This window comes from Tamandua tetradactyla, chromosome 9 (assembly GCF_023851605.1).
Source record: "Tamandua tetradactyla isolate mTamTet1 chromosome 9, mTamTet1.pri, whole genome shotgun sequence".
NCBI lineage: Eukaryota > Metazoa > Chordata > Mammalia > Pilosa > Myrmecophagidae > Tamandua > Tamandua tetradactyla.
In genome coordinates this window covers 44,247,129-44,255,598 of record NC_135335.1, presented here as the reverse complement: position 1 = coordinate 44,255,598, position 8,470 = coordinate 44,247,129, and positions in this window count along the sequence as shown.

Genomic DNA, 8,470 nt, shown 5'->3' with positions numbered 1-8,470 from the left:
GAGCAAGTTGGTGACGCTCCTAGAAGAAAGAATGTAGTGAGTTGAACTTTCAGGGCTGGGTGGTATGGGACTAATTGAGGGTTTTGATAGAAGAAGGGGCGAGGTGGAGAAGAGAGGCTGTGGGGGTGTAAATGCCTGGGAAGATGGAGCAAGGGACAGAACTATGTAGTTACAGATACTGAAAACAAGTGCAGAACAACTCTGGGTCTTGGGAGTAGCTGTAGCCAGAAACAAATGTTTGTTAATCAAGGAACATGATCTTTATTCTGTGCCATTTACCCCCCTTAAATAACCACCACTCCTTCTTACCAGCATATTTCTCATAATTTGTTTTCTTACTCTTCCTTACTCACTGATCCACACCTTCCTTATGTTTGTTTATTTATTTATTTGTTAAACAAGTATTTATTCCTAGACATTGTGTAGATAGCTGTGTTGGTTTGAAGCTGTATGCACCCCAGAAAAACATGTTCCTAAATCTAATCCACTCCTCTGGGTGTAAATTCATTGTAAGTAGGATGTTTCGTTGAGGCTGCTTCAGTTAAGGTGTGACCCACCTCATTCAGGATGGATCTTAATTTTATTACTGGAGCCCTTTATGAGCCAAATGAATTCATTCAGACATGCACAGAGAGAAAGCCATGGAAGCAAGTGGCTGAAAGCAGTGAAATCTGGAAGAGAAGGGACAGAGCAGCAGATACCACCATGTGCCTTGCCCTGTGACAAAAGCCAAGGATCACTGGCAACTGATCTTTGAGAAGGAAGTATTGCCTTGATAATGGCTTTATGTAGACATAATCCCCAGTCTCAAAATTAAAAGCTAATAAATTCCTATTGTTTAAGCCACTCCATTTCATGGTATTTGATGAAGCTGCCTAAGAAAGTGAAACAATAAGTATTGGGATACAATGGTGATTCAAGAAGCAGATATAGTTCCTGCTCTTGTGGAGTTGGCAGCCTAGAGGGAGAGGGAGACCACAATAAAATAACCACCTGAATGTATAATTACAAACTCTGCTAGGTGCTGACAATCAGTGTCATCCATAAGCACTTAGCTCACAGTTGAAGAGTTTTCATCAATGTGAACTTACTATTGACTATATTAACATTCCAGGAAACTGTTGCTAAGGAAGCTGAAATTGCAAGATAACTGTATTGTTTGGGAAAATGCATTTATACAAATTAGAGGCAACCAAACTGTTTAGTTTGTAAGGGGCCAGAATGCAATATACCAGAAATGGGATGGCTTTTAAAAAGGGGAATTCATTAAGTTGCAAGTTTACAATTATAAGGCCATGAAAATGTCCAAACTAAGGCATCCAGGGAAAGATGCCTTGATTCTAGGAAGACTGATGGGTCCAGAACACCTCTGTCAACTGGAAAGGCATGTGGTGACGTCTGCTAGCTTTCTCTCTTAGCTCTTCAGTGGCTTCACTGGTGGTATCTTCTTTCATCTCCAGAGGTCTCCGGCTCTGTTGGTTCTGTAGCTTTTTCCAAAATGGTTTCCTCTTAAAAGGCTCGAGCAAGCAACCCCACCTTGAATGGGTGGAGATGCATCTCCATGGAAACCGTTTAATCAAGTTAGCACCCGACAATTGGGTGGGTCACATCTTTGTGGAAACAATCAAAGAGATTCCACCCAGCAATATTGGAATGTAGATTAAAGAACTAGGCCGTTCTGGAGTACATGATGGATTCAGACTGGCACACCAACTCATTAGGCAACAGGATGTTCGACTAGGCTCATCAAATGACTTTTCAAGAGTTTTCAAAACCCCTGCCTGGCTGTGTCCACCTTTCCCAAATGATTATGTTATGGACTTTGCACAGTTCCAGTAAGACCTTGCATTGAAAGACCTGCCTTAAAACAGTCCCTCCAAATCCCTTTAATATTCCAACTTTGCCCTCTCCCCTGTGAGATGCTACTAAGGTTTTGACAAGTTTGTACTTTTTCTTGTTGCAATGAGCAATGAACTTGAAGTTGGCAGATGATGGTGTTCTGAAGGAATGGAACAGTCCTAAGAGACTCTGGACCACAACTGGAAGCTTCCTGGAGAAACCACGGTCGAGCTGAGTTCTGAAGGTTGTACAAGAGTTAATATGGCAAAAAGAAAGAGGAAGAGGAGAAAGGGCAAAGACTGGGAAAGGAGGACAATGCCGAAACCTTGTTTAGGAAGGAGCATGGAGCTTCAAGGGCCTGCAAAAAAGCCAACCTGGATGAATCCTGAAACTGAGGGGCCTGGCAGTGGGTTCAGGCCAAAGAGGTAGGCAGGGACCAGACTAAACAGGGCCTCAGAAGCTGGCCTTGGGAAGCCATTGAGAGATTATTTTAAAACCGGACTTTTATTTTCATAAGTGTTCACCATGCACAGTCAGAAGGAGGATTAACTAGGAGGTCATCAAGGCCATCCAGGTTGAAGATAGCATGGCAGATAGGATGTAGGGAGGCAGTGCACTTGGGAGATCTGTAGAGGGTCAGAGAAGTTAAGTAACTTGAGCAAGGTTATGTAGTGGCTATTTAAATTTATATTAATGAAAATGAAATAAAGTTAAAAATTCGGTTTCCTTAGTGGTACCAGCCACGTGATGAGGGCTCAGTAGACACACTGACTAATGTATTGGACAGTGAGGACTATAGAACATATCCATTGTTGTAGAATGTTTTCTTTTTTTTTTTAATACATGGGCAGGCACTGGGAATCGAACCTGGGTCCTCTGGCATGGCAGACAAGCGTTCTTGCCTGCTGAGCCACTGTGGCCCGCCCCAGAATGTTTTCTTGACAGTGCTGATTTAGAATCCAAGTCTTCTGAAAGTCTTTGCCTTATTCATGACCTGATCCTTGGTTTTATTATATAGTTTGAAGGCTTTGAGTGGTTCAGGGCTGAGGCCAGCAAGTCTAGACTGTGCTTGATCTGGAGCAAACTCCCCATACCTGGGAAATAGAGTTGGGTTCAGAACAGCTCAGTGTTCCTGCCCATTTCATCACAAGGTAGGGTCAGAAGTTGGAAGCATGGTCACTAATTATTCATGTGAATTTAATCATAGGGTTGGCTGGAGTGCATTTAGACCCAGAGAGACCAAGCTGGACCCTTCTCCATTTACAAGTGGTAGTAAGGGGTTTAACCAGATTAACATGTGGCACACACATTTCACGGCTGGAATTTAGCCATTTTGGAATTAGATAAATGGTGTCAGAAGAAAAATAAAGTTACTTTTGGCAAGTACATATTATCTGTAATGAAATAAAATGGGGATTGTGGCAAATACAACTCAATTTCCCACCTCAGAGATTTATTAACTCTAATCCCACTCAAATCAGCAAACAGGATCTGAGAGGATTATAAAATGGACTCATTTTGCACAGTTTTTTTCTTGAGTGCTATTGGTGTAAGAAGAACAATATTAAAAAAAAACACCCAAGCATATGTTTAAATTTCTCCTATTAATTTATGACTGATTTTTGTGGTGAAACAACAGTAGTGTTTCCAGGATACTGGCTTCCACCTTACCTTAGTTCATAGCAGAGAGAGCAAATTCATGACACCTGTCTTTGCTCCCAGATCCCTTTCAGACATTACTAATCAATCATGGACCTCTTTCTCAATGATGCAAGGATAGCAGTTCAGGCTGGGAAGAGAATACCTGAGAGACCTAGTTACTATCCTTGGATTAGGGGCAGTCATTTTACCTGAAATGGAGCAAGGTGGGTATTCAGTTCTCAGAACACAGTAGAAACTTGTTCAGAGCTATCTATTTCTGGGAAAGAGGGACACATTCTTGCTGTTTTAGGGTTATTATAGAGGAACAGTTTATCCCAGTGAATTTAGCAGTGGCTAAATGGTGGTTGTCTCACCATAGACTCTTAATTGGAATCATCAGCTTGATGATGAAACGGTTTCTCAGCATTTACACTATGTTTTTTTTTCTTTTGGAGAACTCGTTTATTAATATTTTTTACAAGCAAAGTCCTAGTAGTAAGGCTGCCCTTCAGCGAAATTCAGCAGAAAGCATGTTGTGTCTTGGATTTGGGGCTGACTCCATTGGTTTCCTTTTATACTACACTCCATTGGTTTCCTTTTACTGGTTTCCCACTCAAGAAAACTACGTGAAGGTAAAATTGGAAAATTACAGAACTTGGAGAAACTAAGAGGATATGTATTAGCAAATGAATAAATGAGTCTAGCCCAGCATGGGTTCCATGGAATTGTTTTCCAAGTGTTAATAGGAGTTTTAGATTAAAAGAATTTCATAGTCAGCCATGTTAGGTTAAACAAAGTTAAACAAGTTTCTTTAACATAGGATTTCTCAGAACTCTAATGTGTGAATGCTTATTGTGATTCCCCAAAAGAGTAATTCAATATGTGATATTCTTCAAACTTATTTGATCACAGGATCATCTTCTTTTTTTTTTTTTTAAATATATGAAACAGCTTGTAGGACTAGTATTCTAAGAAGCCCATCATTTCAGGAAGCTCCACCCTGATCCAAACTCCTCCTTTCACTAATTATGAAAATGAGTTCCAAAAAGGGCAACACAAGTTACTCAAGGTCTTGTAGGCGAGTGGTTGGTCAGAGATTCAAGGCCATCTGAGGCCAATGCTGGGACCACTACATTGGGTCATCTATCACTGGTTGGAGAGCCGCAGTCCTTAGGTTGTCATCATTTTACAGGCAATTGCTTCCAGGCAGAGTATCAGTACATAAAGCCAGGCTGGCTGAAGAGAGGCTCAGGAACAAGCTACCAGCTCCATCCAGTTCAATGCCTGTTACCAGCAGGACTCCAGGTGGCAGTCCTGGAGTTCTCTGGCTGTTGTCACTTTGAAAGATGAGTGGACTATGATTTTCATTTCTAAGTAGTAGTGCACAACCTCTTCAATTAATCTAAAACCATTGATCCTGTCTTTTCTACCTCCTGGGGACAATGAATATCTTAAATTGTGAATCCCATGAAGGTACAGAGGAGAATTGGGGCATCCTCCTGGGCCTCATTAAATCATATCGGGTGATTATTTAAACTATATGTCAGGGGAGCCTCTCAGACAAATGCCTTAGCTTGACTCTGAGACCCCTGCCAGTACTTTGTAATGACTTTTTCTTCTCATGAGCAGTAGATAGAATTAATGGATGGCAGCTATTTTTCAGCATTCTTCTTTTTTTTTTTTTAGTATTTTTTAAATTAATTTTTAAATTTAAAAATATATATAACAACAAACAAACATTCTTAACTTATGATCATTCTGTTCTACATATATAATCAGTAATTCACAATATCATCACATAGTTGCATATTCATCATCATGATCATTTCTTAGAACATTTGCATCAATTCAGAAAAAGAAATAAAAAGACAACAAAAAAATTCATACATACCATACCCCTTATCCCTCCCTTTCATTGATCACTAGCATTTCAATCTAAATTTATTTTAACATTTGTTCCCCCTATTATTTATTTTTATTCCATATGTTTTACTCGTCTGTTGATAAGGTAGATAAAAGGAGCATCAGACGCAAGGTTTTCACAATCACACAGCCACATTGTGAAAGCTATATCATTACGCAATCATCGTCAAGAAACCTGGCTACTGGAACACAGCTCTGCATTTTCAGGCAGTTCCCTCCAGCCTCACCATTACATCTTGAGGGTGGTGAGATTACTTGTTGTGTTGGCTGTAGAGGGAGGCCACATCTGAGCAACAAAAGAGGATATCTTGGGAGTGACTCTTAGGCATAATTTTAAGTAGGCTATACCTATCCATAGTTTCATATGAACTAACCCCAAGATTGGGGGTTCAGCCTGTTGTTTTGGTTGTCCCCACTGCTTGTGAGAATATCAAGAATTCAACTTGGGGAAGTTGAATTTTCCCCCTTTCTCACCATTCCCCAAAGGGGACTTTGCAAATACTTTTTTTTTTACATGGGCAGGCACCGGGAATCAAACCCAGGTCCTCTGGCATGGCAGGCAAGCGTTCTTGCCTGCTGAGCCACCATGGCCCACCCCAAATACTTTTTTATTCACTGTTCAAATCACTCTGGGGTTTATCGGGGCATCACTCTGGACAAACCAACAAAATCTCACACCCTACTCAAGGTTCCATGCACTTATAACATTATTTTTTGTGGATTCTCCTAAGGTTTTTGTGTCTTTTACCAGAGATGGGCTGCATATCTGCAAAAAGGGAAGAGAATATATAATGTTTGCAAACCCTCTGCTGAGCACTTCTGCATTTAAAAACCACACTTCTCAGGGGGCAAAGTAGAATTCTCACCTGCCATGTGGAAGACCCTAGTTCGATTCCCAGTCCATGCAGTTCCCCCAAAAACAGACAAACAAGCAAAACAAACAAATTCAACAATAGTGCTGCAATAATGGGATACTCACATGGAAAAATAATGAAATTTGACCCCTCCATACAGCATACAGAAAAAGATCACACTTGCTTGCTGTGCATATTTTTAGGCATGTACGTATACATATTAGGGAGAAGCTTGCACTTTGTATCCCAAATAAGGCCCAAGAGAGTTATGATTGGATAGAACCGTGGTCTCAACAATTTCTGCTTGGGAAAAGCACCAGGAGAGATAGACCATCTCTTTCTTTGAGGGATAGTAGTCCAGTTGTATCTGCAAGATTTTCTGTCCTGCCCCCATTGCTGACTGGCCCTTGGTGTAGAAATTTTCAGACTATTGAAGAATCCCAACTTTCCCAGAAGGCAAAAGCAGTATAGAGAAATCAGGAGAGAAAGACCATTTTTGCTGGTTGCTTATTCTTTATGTCCTACGATTTCTGTCTTGGCATTATTGAATGGGCTCAAAATTCTGTTTTGGCCGGAGAGGCAGCTCAAGTCTGGTACATTCCAGGACAATACAGCTGGCTTTTATTTTTCATATGGGAAGGCACTGGAAATCAAACCCAGGTCTCCAGCATGGCAGGCAAGAACTCTGCCTCCTGAGCCACTATGGCCCACCTGACTTTGCTTTTGCCACTCAGTTTTCCTGGTTTTGATATAATGTGTTGGTGCTTACCAGGTTCATAGGTTAGGTGGCTTTCTGTCCTCTTGTTCAGTTTACTAGGGCTGTGTAACAAATTACCCCCAAACTTGGTGACTTATGCTCATGGATTCTGCTGAGTAAGAAAATCAGATATGACATAGTGGAATGGCTAGTCTCTGTTCTAAGATATCTGGGTCCTCAGTTGGGAAGACTCAAAGGTTGGTGGTGACATAATTGCAGAATACTAGACTCTCCTGAAGACTCAATCCTGGGTACATCTGTGGTCTGGGCTAGGATGTCAGAGAGCCTCCCCCTGGTCTCCCCATGTGGCTTTGTTTCCTTACAGCATGGCAGCCTCAGGGGAGTTGGATTTATGTTATGGTTCAGGTCTCAAGCCACAAGCTGTCCCACAAGGTGGAAACTGTAGTACCTTTTATGACCCAGCCTCAGTCATCTCTGCTATATTCTATTACCTGAAGCAGTCACAATCCTGCCCACTTTCAAGGGAGGGGAATTAGAGATGCCTACTGATGGAGAAGCACGATAGAAGAGCATATTGCAGCCATCCTTGGAAAATAAAATCTTCCATTCCTCTCTCTCATGAACCACTGTGAGGGGGATCCAGGCTGAACAAGCTGTGACAGCTAGATAAATCGCTATGTAACCTCCTGGTGCTCCAAATTCCCTGGAGTGGTGCTCCTTCGATAAGAGGGAGAAGCCCACGAGGGAGCTGTGACACTAAAGCCAATTAGCACACTAGAGAGCATGTAACAGTTCTTCTTAAATGCAACTAACTGAGCCAGTTTCTAACTTCTATGGGGTTTATATAAATTAGAAAAGACACCCTCTGGACATGGGAGGTGGGAAAGCAGAGTGTGGGCTGGATTTCAGTCCCCTCCATATGGGTGAGACCCTTCTGCAGTGCATATACCGTACAACTAAGCCTAGCAGTCCTGGTAGCTTTATAGTTGTAATTCTGTGTGTGTGTTTTACCATTTAAAAAATAGAGCAACCAAAGCACTTCAGTAGTCCCACACCCAGAGTCCTCCTGGTTGGCTTCTCCAGTGTGCACTCCCAGCAGCCCTTTGCATGGGGACCTTGCTCTTTCTTTTTCTTGAGCTCCCTCTTTTCCCCAGAAACATGTGGCAGTTCACAAACATGGAGAGAAGTGTGCAGATTCCCAATAATGTCATTGGCTTAATGGGATTAATATGCATTTGAAATATTTTTAACATTTGAAAAGTTTCTGACTTTGAAGGTAATACATATTAATAAAAATTCAAACAAATGATACAGAATAGAAAAGATAGTGACTCAGAACTCTCTTTAATTGTGGAGATTTTCAGCAATATAGTAGACCCATCAGTAAGTAAGGTATCTGTATGTGTGTGTGCATGTGTGCACACCGCACATGTGTGCAGGATATCTGCATGTGTATATGTGTGTGCATGCACATGCCCAGGGTATCTGTGTGTTT